This window comes from Pipistrellus kuhlii, unplaced genomic scaffold (genome assembly GCF_014108245.1).
Source record: "Pipistrellus kuhlii isolate mPipKuh1 unplaced genomic scaffold, mPipKuh1.p scaffold_m20_p_5, whole genome shotgun sequence".
NCBI classification, from domain to species: domain Eukaryota; kingdom Metazoa; phylum Chordata; class Mammalia; order Chiroptera; family Vespertilionidae; genus Pipistrellus; species Pipistrellus kuhlii.
The window spans coordinates 75725409-75740273 of NW_023425551.1; positions in this window are offsets into that span (position 1 = coordinate 75725409).

Genomic DNA, 14865 nt, shown 5'->3' on the forward strand with positions numbered 1-14865 from the left:
AGCCTTTTCCTGTTAGCATATTATCTCTTTATTAGATAGGATAAGAAGGTAAGTGCTGTTTCAACTACTCATGAGGAGGTTTGGTTTTTAATTTTTGTTAATTCTTACCCAAGGATATATTTTTTATTGATTTTTGAGAGAGTTGAAAGGAGAGGGAGGGGGGAGAGAGAGAGAGAAAATCATTGATGTGAAAGAGACATATTGATTGGTTGCCTCCCACAAGTGCCCCGACCAGGGCCAAGGATGGAGCCTGCAACCCATGTACATGCCCTCCAACAGGAAATTGAAACAGACCTGTCAGTCCACAGCTGTGGCTCCATCTACTGAGCCAAACTGACCAGTTTGTTTCTTAAACAAAGAAATATATCACTTTCTCAATGTTCTAATTAAATACTTCAAATATTAATATTTTAAACAGTTTTTACTATTTTAAAAGAATTTTCCTATCCTATATATTAAAAGGCTAATATGCAGATCAACTGAATGGCAGAACAGCCAGTCACTATGAAGTCACTGACCTCAGAGGGCAGATGCTCAGTGCAGGAGCTACCTCCTAGTAGTCAGTATGCTCCCACAGGGGGAGCACCACTTAGCCAGAAACTGGGCTCATGGCTGGCAAGCACAGTGACAGTGGTGGGAGGCTCTCCAGCCTCCGTGGCAACACTAAGAACTCCTTGGGGGATGTCTGCCCGTCAGCTGTCAGCTGACATCCGTCAGACATGTCAGTTGGACATCCCTCCAGGGCTCCCAGACTGTGAGAGGGCACGAGTCGGGATGAGGGACACGCCCCCCCCCCAAGCGCATGATTTTGTGCACTGGGCCTCTAGTATATTTATACAGTACAGTAACAGTTTATAATGTTTTAGCAACATATTTTTATATTACAAAGCAATCATAATACTTTCCCCACTGGTTTTTAAGAACGTTTTGCACAGTGTGGTCATGGCCCTGTGCAGAGTGAGGCCACCTTCATATTTTCAGATGAAGCACAGTGTATCATGTCTGAAGACATGCATGGGCATGTGAATACCCAATTCCATGTCTCTGCTATGGCTGGTGGAGGGAGAGAGGAGGAAGTAACTGGGGAGGGGAACACAGGTAGGCTACTGCTCTACAGTGCTTCCTTGTTACACTGGAGTAGTAGATTCCATAGTATTGGTGGCCTTTCTTTATAATTTTTACACGTTAAAAAATTCTTAATTAAAAACTTAAAGACATGAGCTGGCCGAAGCCAGTTTAGCTCAGTGGTAGAGTGTCGGTCTGCGGACTGAAAGGTCCCAGGTTTGAGTCCAGTTAAGGGCATGTACATTGGTTTTGGGCACATCCCCGATAGGGGGTGTGCAAGAGGCAGCTGGTCGATGTTTCGCTTTCATTGATGTTTCTAGCTCTCTATCTCTCTCCCTTCCTCTCTGTAAAAAATCAATAAAATATATTAAAAAAAAAAAAGACATGAGCTGTACACATATGCATACCATAACAGGGCCTTTTCCTTAGTATAAGTGACAATTGTTGGTGCTGATTAGTAGAGTAAAAATGATAAGAACAAGGCAGGGTATTTGGGTAGACTTTCTGGAAAAAAAAAAATGGTGACACATGAGGAAGAAAAGCCAGGAGCAGGAGGGTATTTGAAGAAGCAGAGAGCAGAGAACTTCAGGGTAGCAATCCCTGGGGCTACAAGTATCTCGGAAAAGACTCTCACCTACAGGAAAGGAGGCGGAATGTCTATGGAGAAAGAGAGGTTGAGGAGGCCCAGGTTCTAGTCTCGTTCCCACTACCAACAAGCTCAGTGGTCTGGATAAGACTTAATCTCCCTGGGCCTCAGCTGTGTATCTGTACAAAGGGGATGCTTACACCTCACCCAAGGGATGTCCTCTCTATCTCCCCACCAGATCGAACTCTATTTCTTTCTTATACACTAGGGTTAGGATAAGTGTTTCAGAACTCCCTCAACAGGCCATGTGATCCATTTCTGTGAAAACAGGAGTGTTCCCATCGGCCCCTCTGGGCAAACCTGAACCTCTCAGGAGGTGATCTGCAATCTGGAAGAGGAAGCGACACATGTGTCACTAACATGGTCACCATCACCTGCCCTCTTCTCCTCTCGGAGGCCACCAGAAGCACGTTCCAGTCATCAGCCACCTCTGCAACCTGACTGGGAAGAGTCTCCAAGGGTGATGTGGGTAAACAGTAAGGCCAGGCATCCCAGGGCTCATGTGACTGAAGGTAAAGGCATGAGGCTGACCTCCAGGGGGCAGTGCTGACCTCTCAGGAGGATTTGGGGCTAAGAAAACAGGGTTAGAAATCCCCTCTCTCCTGTTTTCCTTGGATGCTAAATGGAAAACTTAAATTTTCATCTTCAGGACCCTGTCCCCCCTTTCCCCCCTTCGTCTCCCCTGAGGCTCTTCGCTTTCCCTAAATCCTTCAGAACAGAGGCAGCACTGGAGAGCAGAGGGACACCTACAATTGGCCCTTTCTCAGCCTGCCAATCAGCCTGGCTCCTTCTCCAGCATCCTCTTTCAGCTCTAATTTAGTCCCTGGTGCCTCTCTCCTCCCCAGGAACAGACCAGATGAGAGGCAGAAAGGAACTCGCTGCAGCGGCAGGAGAGGGGCCAGGCGCTTGGGGACTTCACTTCCCTCAAGAGAAGAGGCAGATTTCCCTAAATCTATGATTAACAAGAGGAAAACAGCGGTTTCAAGAGTTCATAACTCTCAGGAAACATTCCAGTTTGGGGAAAAGTGGTCTGGAGCGTGTGGCGAGCCAGCGTTGATTTCCCCGTGAAGGCAGAGCTGCTCAGGCATCTTGGGGAGATAGCAGGTCACGTGAGCCCAGCAGAGAAATAGAAACCTTCCTAAGGGAGGAAGGCTTCTGGTGGAAAAAGCAGGCGATTGATGGGAGGTAATGAAAGCATAACTACCGTTCACTGTAATAGCACGTGTTGCACTAAGTGCTCCATAGTTAATCCACACGATCACCCATGATGGAATGCCTCCTGTTAGCCTCCTTTTACAGGTGAAGGAACAGGGACATGCAGGCAATTTGCCTGAGCCCACACAGCCGGATGGAGCCTCCAGGTACAGAGGCTGACATCCAGGGGAATGTGGGATGGTCTGCTGGAGTCAGTGATGCCTAAGTAGCAAAGTTTTCCCAGACCCAGCAAAAGAGGGACCCACAGCATGGTGCTTGCTGGACTCAGGACAGCTCCATTCTGCAGCCAGCCCAGTCCCCCACTCTGCCTGTGAGCCTGGGCAAGACCCTGCCTGACCCTGGGACTCAGTCTCCACTCTGTCAAAGGGGGCAGCGGGGCTGGCCAGCTTCACAAGTCCATCCTGTCCCACATTCTGTGGCACATCAGGCTGCTGACACTGCGGAGAGGGGGACCTTCATGCTACCGCTGCTGCTTGTGATTGTTCCAAGGCCCCCCTTTCCGAGCGTCGCCCCCACATTGGCTCTGCTTTACAGCGAAGAGAGCTGAAGAGAGCCGTGTAGGAGGGCCTACTGCCTGTCCCTCCAGGGTTTCCCTTTTGGGATGTCTTTTCCACCTCCCAGTGCTGGTGGGCGTGGAAGGACGCCGGCTGTTTGGCTCTGAGGAGACATCTCCCTTCCTCCCGTGGGTGGGATGCTTTACAGTCAACACAGCCCCTGGGCCCTGTGCCTCTGTTCTGACCCTGTGCGCGCTGGCTGCCGAGGGTGCCGGCATAGCAGCAATCCAACAGCGCTGCTGGGGAGCCTTGCTTCCAGGGTCCCCAAAGGCAGAGCTAAGGTCTCCTTGCCAGAGCCAGGCCCTGGTCCCTGCCCAGAGGAGAAGGTGAATTAATTAAGTGGCCTTGGGTACCTCATCGCCTCCTGGGGCCCCAGTTTTCCCATTTGTAAAATGAAAGGACCGGATTGTGCAGTCCCCTGAGATACTCCCAACGCCAATACTGTGAGACTATTTCACTGCTGTGTCTGTTTCAAGCTCCCCCGGAGTGCCCTCATGGCCCACCTGTCTTGGATGCAGCATATCTGCTGGTTGAGATTTTAAGCCATTTCAAACACCTGCTGGAGAGACACCCGAATGATGTTTGTTGTTGTTGTTGTTGTTTTTGTTTTTTTAAAAAATATATTTTATTGATTTTTTACAGAGAGGAAGGGAGAGGGAGAGGTATAGAGAGCTAGAAACAATGAGAGAGAAACATCGACCAGCTGCCTCCTGCACACCTCCTACTGGGAATGTGCCCGCAACCAAGGTACATGCCCTTGACTGGAATAGAACCTGGGACCTTTCAGTCTGTAGGCCAATGCTCTATCCACTGAGCCAAACTGGTTAGGGCCTGAATGACGTTTTCTCAAAGTAACTGGCTATTAGAATCTAGTTTATATTGTAGTTTTATTTGTGAAATAGCAGTGCCTGGCAGACGCAAAGCGGAAGGAGAAGTGTGCATTGGTCGGAGTGTGGGGAGACTGGCTGACTGAGCCGGAGAAGGAAGGCCAAGACAATTGTTGGAGTTTCCTACCCCTCGGATTCTTTGGGCTGCGTTGTGGCTTAAATTAATAATTTCCAAAAATTGTGGCAGATGAGACGAAGGGGCCTTTCTAATCTTATCAAGGAGCCTGCGGGGCTTCCCTAAAATTTCATCAGGAAGAGACCAATTTAAACATTAACTAATGTGCGAGTTGCAGTCACCTAATTAATTGTAGCAGGCTCATAAGTAAATGCAGCGCCTGGCACAGGCTGGGAAGGAAAGCTGGACAGCAGAGAATCACAGCGTCCCTGGGCCCGTGTTCAGGGCAGAAGACCCCCTTCCCAATGAAGAGTCTGAGTGGGCCAAAGTGTGGAATCCAGACCCCTCTGTACTCCTGGAATGGGAACAACCTTGAGATGACATTCAATTTCCTGTCACTTATTCCAAGGTCCCCAATGGCCTTTGATCACCTTGTCTCCAGGTGACACTGTCCAAGAGGAAGCAACATCCTGCCCCAGTTGCTGCCGAACTGCAGATGTATCTCCCGGCTCCTAAGGAACAGGCCATCACATGCATTTGACTGTCACCTTTACAGCAGCCCACAAGGTGGGGATGCACAACCCAGTGCCACCAGGGACAGCCACGCAGACTGTGCTGTGCATGCCCTGGGGCCCTCCATGTTGGGGTGTTGGGATAGCACAGCCTGCATCACAGCACAGAGGTCTCTGCAGACCCTGTGCTGCCCTGAGTGCTTCTTATAGGCCGGCTCATTCAATCCTCTGGCCACCACGTAGGGTTCTGGGTTCAAAAGCATCTGTCCTTCATCCCGCAAGGCCTCTTGGGAAGCCATTTAAATAGTGTCACATGGTCTGCAAGTCAGCCTCTCTCTGTGACCACTGTGTATCGGTCAGAACATGACTGCTGAGTTCAGGCCCTGAGAAGCTGAGACCAGGCCCAGAGAGCATGGTGACCCTCAGAGGCAGAGTTCGGGGAGGCTCTCCCAGGCGGCCAATCAATCCTCACGTTCACCATGTGCCACCGTCTCTTACGGAGGATGTGGCACATGTTCCACATTAACCCCACACAAGGAGAAAACAGAGAAAGTTTGATGACCACCCCTCCCCCAAACCCTCACATCTGAGCTGACCATGGCGGGTGACAAGACAACCCTCAGATCACTGGTAGTGGGGACTGACCGCCGGCTGGGAGCAGCACATCCTGTCCCAGAGGAGGAAGAGGTGTGCGGAGCTTTGAGAGCCCAGGTCTGGCTCCTCCGTGAGCTCACATGCCGTGTGATGTGTCTAGTGGTGGGACAGCAAACAGCCTCTGCCACAAAGAGTCATACCTGCTCCTGGGGATGAACAGGGAGGGTACCACTCACTCCCTACGAGTGCCTGTGAGGCGGCCACCTCGACCTTTCTCCTCTGCTATCCTGTGGGCCAGTTTTCGGTAACGGCACTGTCTCCCTCAGGCGGGGAGGGCTTCTGCTCTTCCTGTTCATGTAGCCCCCTCAGAATCCAAGAAGTGTTGCCGTTGCTACGGTAACTCTCCCCAGCCTGCTTGCTGCACATTTCTGAGTACTACTAGCGTCCTGTCATCTTGCCCACATGCCTGGGCCAGCTGGATTGGGGAAAGGGAGAGAGCGAGGGGGTGCTTTAGCCCAATTATTCCGCCTGTTCACATCGGACAACTTCATGCCGCCCCTGCCACTTGGGCTTGGTGGGATAAAGCAGAACAGCTTGGTGTGGGTGGAACATTCCCTGCTTAACTTCCCCAGATGTTCCCTCTCTGCCTGAATGTTCCCCAGTCTCTCACACATGGTAAGGGCCATCCTTAACCCAGACAATTCTCCCAGAGATCTCCAGCACCTTCCCTAGGTCAGATCCAGAGCTGGGTGTGGGGCTTAGGTCTAAAGAACTGAAGTGGGAACAGACAACCTGGTTCTCTGGACAAACCTCCAACTCCCCCAGCCAAAGATTTTGTCTCCTCACTGGAACAACAAAAATAGGTATACAGGATATAGAAGTAGTCGTCTTTATTTATCCCAAAATGTTAGGGATAGTCCTCAAAGACCCTTAATTTTCTTTAAGTCACTTCTTTGGGCTATTTATATTAACCCTATTTGCCCCCTGCTCATCCCCAGGTGAGTATTTTGTTATAGTCACCTTGCTGAAAATTGAGTGTGGTTTTTTTTTAACCTGTTTTGATGCTGATTATAGTAATGCACTCAATTCCTAAGCACTCCTTAGAACCAAGGCAGACCTCTCTCTTCTTGCCCCAGAAGTGACTTGTTCACACGGCCCCTCACATCTCTGAGAGCCTGTGCACATGGTTTTTAGAGGACACTCAACTTCAGAGCTGGCACTGGCTGCTCACAGCTACAATCCAGGGGCCCATAAATATACACTTTCAGGTCCTTTGAAATTGATTGCCTTTGGACAGGGCATGCATTCCCTGTATTCCACCATCTCACAGTGTCACGCTGTCTTTTTAAACACTGCCATGTCAGTCAGTGGCCTGCTTGGTCCACAAAGGCATTATAATTTGCAATTTCTGGGACACGAGCTGATCACCCTTGGTCAGTGGCCCTGCTTTTAGTCCTTTCCTGCACTCAGCTCAGTAGACTCCCACCTGCTGATTAAAGATTTATCTTGTAGAGCCAAGGTCTGAGAGATAAGATATTATTCACCGGGAGGTCAGAGAATAAAAGAGGCCTGCTTTAAATAGGATCAGGTTCTCCTTCACATTATTAACATCTGATGTTAACAGGTCTGCTGACAAAAATCTAGGGGGACAAGTAATTGATTTAGGGTTCACTTGGAGTGGAAGGTGGGGAACACTTTCACTGAGGACACTCTCCAGATGCTGGTGGGCCTGGGCATCTGATGGGCACCTCCAAATGGACTGGCCACAAGGTCCAGGGAGAAAGGTGGGTGGAGTGGCACAGCCAGGTTGGAGAGGCAGGATGCCCAACATTCACAGGTCTGGGCTCAGCAAATCAAGCTTTGGAAGCTGGAAGGATGAGCTAGGAAATGCCAGACTGACCAGCAGACCCTAAGCGATGGATGAATGATTACTCTGATACACATTTTTTTTGTGACAGAGAGGGCTAAGGGAATGCTTGGCTATATGAACCAAACAGCCTTGTTTGCCTGTGTTCTTAGACTTTTATTGTAACAACAGCTTGGACTAAAATTAATTATTAGATAGTATCAGTAGGGTAAGCATCCTTGGGAAGACACATGTGTTTGCAGTGTCCTTTAAGCAAGAACCTCTGAAGACTAAGCATAAAGATTCCGATAAACACTGGGGCTTCAGACTTGTTTGGAAAAGTCACGGCAGGGGCAACCACCTTTGGTAATGTCCCTCTAGAAGCCTCGGATCTTTTGGAGATTTCTCCTTCCAACCAAGTCCTGTGCTTCCCTACAGGGAAAGGAAATGCTAAAGGTGGTAGACAGCTCTCTACCAGGGACTCTTGAAGTGGATCCATGGATAGAAATCAAGGCATCCATGAACTTGGTGGAGGGAAAAGTCACATCTCTAATTTCCCTAACTTTTAACTGCAATGATTCAATTATGAATGTAGACAAACCACAGTAACGTTAGTGGGACCTGAGACTTTTCCACCAAAGGAAATCAGCTATTTTCATCCTGGTGGTACAATTTTTTGCAGATACCTTAAACCAGTGTTTATACTTACCACTAGTCTAAACTATTTATTAGACTTGTCTCTAGATTTTAATTAATGGGTTAAACACATGTGTCACAGTATTATAAATTTAGTTTAAGAATATTTTTATTAGAACTTCTGGTCAAGATGATGAAGTGGGTAAATGCTGTGCTTGGTTCTTCCCATGACCACATCAAAATTACAATTAACTACAGAACAACCACCCTTAAGAAATGCCTGAAGATTAGCTGAATAGAACACCTGTAACTAAGGATGCACAGAAGAAGCCAAGTTATGACTGGTGGGAGTTTCAAAACAGGTGGGCCCATACCCATATATCTTGGCTGATGAGGTCCCACTCTTAGGAGCAAGTGGTCACAGTGCTACACCAGGTTCCCCAGTCAGGAGTTGGTCCAGTGCTGGGAAGAGAAATCCCTATAACTCCCAGCTGTGAAAATCAGTGGCGCCCTACCCAGTTTGGCTCAGTAGGAAGAGTGTCAGCCTGGGGATTGAAGGGTCCCCAGTTTGATTCCAGTCAAGGTACATGCCTGGGTTGCAGGCTCCATTTCCAGTAAGGGGCGTGCAGGAGGCAGCCGATCAATGGTTCTCTCTCATCATTGATGTTTCTATCACCCTCTCTGTTTCTTTCTGAAATAAATAAAAATATATTTAAAATAAAATCAGTAGGATTGTGGCTTAGACAGAGGAATTCTGGAGTTTCAGGCAGTCCTCTTAAAGGGTCATGTACTAATTTACTCATTGATGGACTCATTTGTTCTGAGCTCCAGTGCTGGGGTAGCAGTTTGAAAGGCACCAGGGACAAATGAAGAAGAACTGAATTGTCTGCTTCAGGGAGGGTACTGAGGGCAGCTTTCTCTGGGACTAGCAGGTACCACTGTTCCTGTGTTGAGCCCTCCTCTACCCAGCCTGCAGGGGCAGGAAGGCACCAAGTCTGAGTCTCAATCAACCTGGCTAACACAGTCCATCCCACCCAGGTGATTTCCTGAGACCCTGCCCTAACCAACTTGTTGGTCCATTCAAGCTGCTTCCAGGGCTCATGCTGTGGACTTTCCTAAAATCTCTTGAAGATTCAGAACCCCAAAGAAGCAGGGGCTCTGAGCATGGCACTAGTAGAAGCTGGCCTCGGTTCTCAGTTTAGCCTTTCCCAGGCACCTCCATCCCAGCACAAGTGGCAATTATATGCATACCACAAAATAGACTTTAAAACAAAGGCTATAACAAGAGTCAAAAAAAGACCCAGCAATTCCACTTCTGAGCATTTATCTGAAGAAACCCAAAACACTAATTTGAAAAAACATATACATTCATATGTTCATTGCAGTATTATTTACAATAGCCAAGATATGGAAGCAACATAATTGCCCATCAAGAGATGAATAGATAAAGGAGTGGTACATACAGAGATGGATAAAATTAGGTTTAGAGTATAATAAACATAAATAATATAATAATCTATATATATAAAAGCCTAAGCAACCATTGCAACTGAACAGACTAAACAGGCTGTGTGGGGCTACCAGGCCAGCAGGGGGCAGTGAGAGACAACCAGGTCAGTGTGTATGGGGGTATGTATGGAGCTAGGGGTGACCAGGCCAGTGGGAGGGGAAGTTGGAGGTAACTAGGCCAGTGGGGGGGGGGGGCAATTGAGGTTGATCAGGCCAGCAGGGGGAGCAGTTAGGGGTGATCATGCAGGCAGGCAGGCAGGTGAGCAGTTAGGAGCGCAGTTAGGACTGTGAGAGGGATGTCTGACTGCTGGTTTATTGGGCCTAAACTGGCAGTTGGACATTTCCCAAGGGGTCCTGGATTGGAGAGGTGCAGGCTGGGCTGAGGGGACCCCCCTCCCATGCACAAATTTCATGCACTGGGCCTCTAGTTAATATAATCATATATAATAAAAGGCTAATATGCAAATCTATTGAATGGCAGAATGATCAGTCACTATGATGTGCACTGACCACCAGGGGCAGACACACAATGCAGGAGCTGCCCCCGGTAGTCAGTGTGCTCCCACAGGGGGAGTGCCACTCAGCCAGAAGCCAGCCTCACAGTTGGTGAGCATAGTGGCAGTGGTGAGATTCTCTCCTGCCTCCATGGCAGGCGGACATCCCCTGAGGGGTCCCGGACTACCAGAGGGCACAGGCTGGGCTGAGGGACCCTCTCCCCAGTGCACGAATGTCATGCACTGGGCCTTTAGTAATCATATAAGAATAAACTTTGAGTTTCGCGAACTCACAACTGCAAACTTAATTTTGTCCACCCTGTAAATATAATTGAATATTATTCAGCCACAAAAAAAAGTGAATAAAATCTAGTCATTTGGATGGACCTAGAGGGTATTATTCTAAGTGAAATAAGTTAAAGACAAATACTATACCATTTCACTTATACATGGAATCTATCAACAACATAAACCAACCAACAAAATAGAAACACACTCTTTAAAACAGAGACTACTTTGATGGTTGACAGATGGGAGAGGATGGGTGAAAAATGGGAAGGGATTAAGATGTGCAAAATACCATGATAAAAACAGTCACGGGGATATAGTTAATAATATCATGACAACTACATATTAGACTTATTGGGGGGATCACTTTGAAGGTTATATACATGTCTAATCACTATGTTGTACACCTGAAACTATAATAATATAATATTGTATGGCAATTGTAATTGAAAAATTATTTTTATTATATATATAATTGTTATATGTAAACTAGTTTCCTTTGTAATGGTAACATTTTACTTTACACACTTAAAAACATTATTCTGAAAAGAGTCCCATGGGCATCACCACAGCGCCAAAGACAGGGCTCCCTGGAATAGCGACGGGTAACAGCTGCTTCTCTAGGTTTCCTGTTTGTTTGTGATTTTGTTAATATTCACCCAAGGATTTTTTCCCCCATTGATTTTTTAGAGAGAGTGGAAGAGAGTGAGGGAGAGAGAGAGGGGAGAGAGAGAGAGAGAAATAGCAATGTGAGGGAGACATCAATTGGTTGCCTCGCACAACTACTCTCCTGCCCCTGCACCCTCCCCTACACACACACCTGGGGCTAGGGATTGAGCATGCAAGCCAGGTACATGCTTTTGATTGTGAATGAAACACTAGACCCTTTGATGTGCAGGCTGATGCTCTAATCACTTAGTGACACTGGCCAGGGCTCATTTAAAAAAGAGAATCAATTTCTGAAACTTAGAGGTAAAGGCCAGACTGGAAGGGAAAAGCCTTACATATATGGGCACACTTGTATATGTGAGGAAGAATCTTCAGAAGGTAACACAAACCAAAGAGGGAACATTCTAATAATGGCATCTTGGGCACTTGTGGAGAGGTCTTCAGAATAGGGCACATGTGTCAAACACAAGGCCCGCGGGCCAAATCCGTCCTGCCAGGCCTTGCAATGTGGCCCGCACCGCGCTGTCATCTCTGCACTCTGCTGCGTTTCCATCACAATGACAGTTTATGACTGTTCAGTAAACCATTCGGCCCGCGATTTAGGCTGGATTTCAGATTTTGGCCCCATCTCTGATTGAGTTCGACACCCCTAGAATAGGGCTTTAAAATAGCCCTATACAAATAGCTCTACATACACCAAAGCTCACTTTCAGTTCCAATGGGGTCAGAGGGTGACTGCAGTAGGAAGACATGAGGATGGGTCTCCAGATCACCCCACCGCGGAGTGGGGAGTATCTGTGACGTTCCCCAATGTGTGTGTCTCATGCTTCTCTTTCAGGGCGTGGTGTGCTGGAGTTGCTGGCTTCTCCTGGGGCTCAGCAACCTTGGCGTGGCAGGGCCCTCAGTGCCTAGGCAGTCCCTCTACTTCTGCGGGCTGCAGCCCACTGAGCCCAGAGCATCCCGGAACCCTATATCGGGAGGGTGCCAGGAGTGCCCACAAAAAACAAACAAACAAACAAACAAACAAACAAAAAATAGAAGTTTAGGCTTCTGAAGTTTGGCCAGAACATTCTGTAAAGGATTATCTTCCTGATAGCAGGTGTAACTTATTGCTGGGTCATAAAATCAATGTAGTGGATTTAGGGGATTCACAACAAGCATTAACATGGAGTAGAAAAGAGCGCGTGTCCACCCAGGTTAAGAATGCCCCTGTGGCAGTGGTTTTGTTTTATATACGTGTGTGCATGTTGGTATCGTGTTGCTGTGAGATTTGTTTCTCACTGTGGACCGCAGCCAAGAGTTTGAAGAACAGTACTGTCAGGGTGCCTCTGTAGCCCACGGAGAAATCACAGCTAAGGAGAGAGAGTTGTATCCTGAAGTGATAATTTAATTCAAGGACAGAATAATTATTTTAATGTGTACTAGGGGGAAAAATTAGCACACCAAACTCATGGGAATTCCATAGACTGCTGCTTAGCACTAGGCTCAGATCAGACCTCACACCCGCCTGGTTATCAGTGAGTGGTGCTCCAGTGAATATAGACAGAAATGTGAAAGGGCCGTGTGAAGAAATACATTTTGGGAAAATATTGAGGGACACCCTGAAGAGGGAAAAATGAGGTAGGTAGAATATCATGGGAGCTGACAGCCCATAGAATGGGAAGGATCACAACCCAAGTCCTTGTGGTATTTATTTAAATTTCTTTTTTCATCTCTAAAATTGGGATAACTATGCCAGGCGGGCTGGCTTCATGGACTCTCTTTCCGACCCAAAGGGATGCCTTAGGGAAGCTGTGTGTGGTGGTAAAAGCATCAGGCAGTATTGCTCTATCAATAGGGGAGGTGATTTTCTTCTCCATACACCAAATTGCCAGCAAATTTTTGAAGCTGTTTGCATGACAATAGAAAGGTTAGGGGCTCCAGGCAAAGGGGCTCTTCAGCCTTTTTCTACTCCAGTTTCTCAGGATACGGGGTGATGAGGAGAGGCTGCAGGTGCCTACAGTGCAGGGCAGCCTGCAGTCTGAGATGCAGGGAGATTACAAGATGACCCAGTGCTGAGCCGGTTGCTCCTCTACAAGTAATTTGTTACTTTCCTCATGTGACTGGCTCTGGTATCTCACAGAAAGGTGCTGGTGCACAGGTCAGCAAGCCTGTGCCACAGTCCTCCCTGCCACACAAACAGCCTGCGGGGTTGGCCACTGTGAGGCTGTCAGTTACCTCAGGAAGTGGGGCAAATGGAGAAAATCAGCAAGAAGACTGAAGGTGGAGAACTGGAAGTGTGGGAAAGGGCTGTTTTCCCATGAGAAAGAGGAGGAGAGGGTATTATGGGCAGACTGGAGTTTCCCCAAACTCATCGTTGAAGTCATAACCTCCAGGAACTTGGAGTGGAGTAGTATTTTGAGATAGGGTCTTTAAGATGGATGTAATTAAGTTAAAGTGAGGTCATTAAGTGGGCCCTAACCCAATCTGACTGATGTTCTCACAAGAAGCAGAATGTAGGATACCCAGAGGGAAAACCACGTGAAGACATAGGTAAATGGCCACTAAAAATCAATCCTGCTGGTACCTTGACCTCAGACTTCTAGCCTCCAGAACTGTGAAACAATACATTGCTGTGAATTAAGCCACTCATGGCCTGGAGATTTTTGTTATGGCAGCTGAAGCAAACCAATACAGATGGGTGCTTCAAGGTGGGTAATTGGGTTATGGACTGCAAACCAGGATGGGGGTACACACCCAGGGCACTGAGCAACTCAACTCCAGGCTTAGAATGAAGAGGCACTGGTGTTGAGAGCCTAGGACTAGCAACTGTGTAGTCTTGAGCCATATCATATGCAAAGTCTATTGAGACTAGAAAAGGTAATACTTCAGTAGTTCTCAGTTTGGATTCCAGACCAATAGTATCACTATCCCCTGAGAAATGCAAATTTTCCCGCTCACTCAGACCCACTGAATAAGGTACTTTGGGGGGGGGGGGAGGGAGAGGGAGGGCAGGGGAAGGATAGGGAGTGGTGGTAGAACCCAGCAATGCATGCTTTATCAAGGTCTCTGGGTGGTTCTGACCCACACCCAAGTTTGAGAACCAATGGTTTATATAAACTTTTGAAGAATTAACCAAAAGAGTTTGTAATCTCCCTGTTTGCATCCCAGGCTGCAGGTTGTGGAGTTGTGTCCTATAGGGTAGAGCCGGCAAAGTTGTTGCAACGTGAATTGGAGCCACAGCTTTCTGAAGGGGGGCCTTCATGATGTGCACATCAAGTGGTGGAGGGACCATTGCAGTCTCATTGCCCAGTTGCCCTTGTCTCAGCCTCAAATAAGAGAGCTGGGGTGATCACAGGATCTTCACACTTGGGTCATTCAAACCCATTCAGTTCTTTTTCTTCCCGATCCCCTTTCTGACTAAATCTTCACCCACTACAAATACAGTCTTAAATAATGAGGCTGGTGCCTCTGTGTTTTACATGCTGGGAGAAAGTAGGATTGGGGGAAAGAGAGGAAGATGAGAGAAAGGGCATTGTTATTTAAGTAGTGCTGCATTATGCAAATATTGTAAGGTGACTTTCAGAAGTGACTTCATGAAGTAACTCAATCAATGTTATTTTCTCCCTCCTTCCCTGTCATAATCCAATAACAAAGGCACACCAGAGCATCAAGAGAGATGGCAATATCTGAAACCACCTGTGGCTCTTTACATGGGACTGATGTGACTAATGCCATGATGTTTGTAAATATGATTCTTTCCCTTAATCTCAATTTTAAAGGGATTGAGACATCATGATAAACCACTTTTGAAAAGGCACCTTCATGTGAAGCTAAAATAATGTCATTCTAGAAC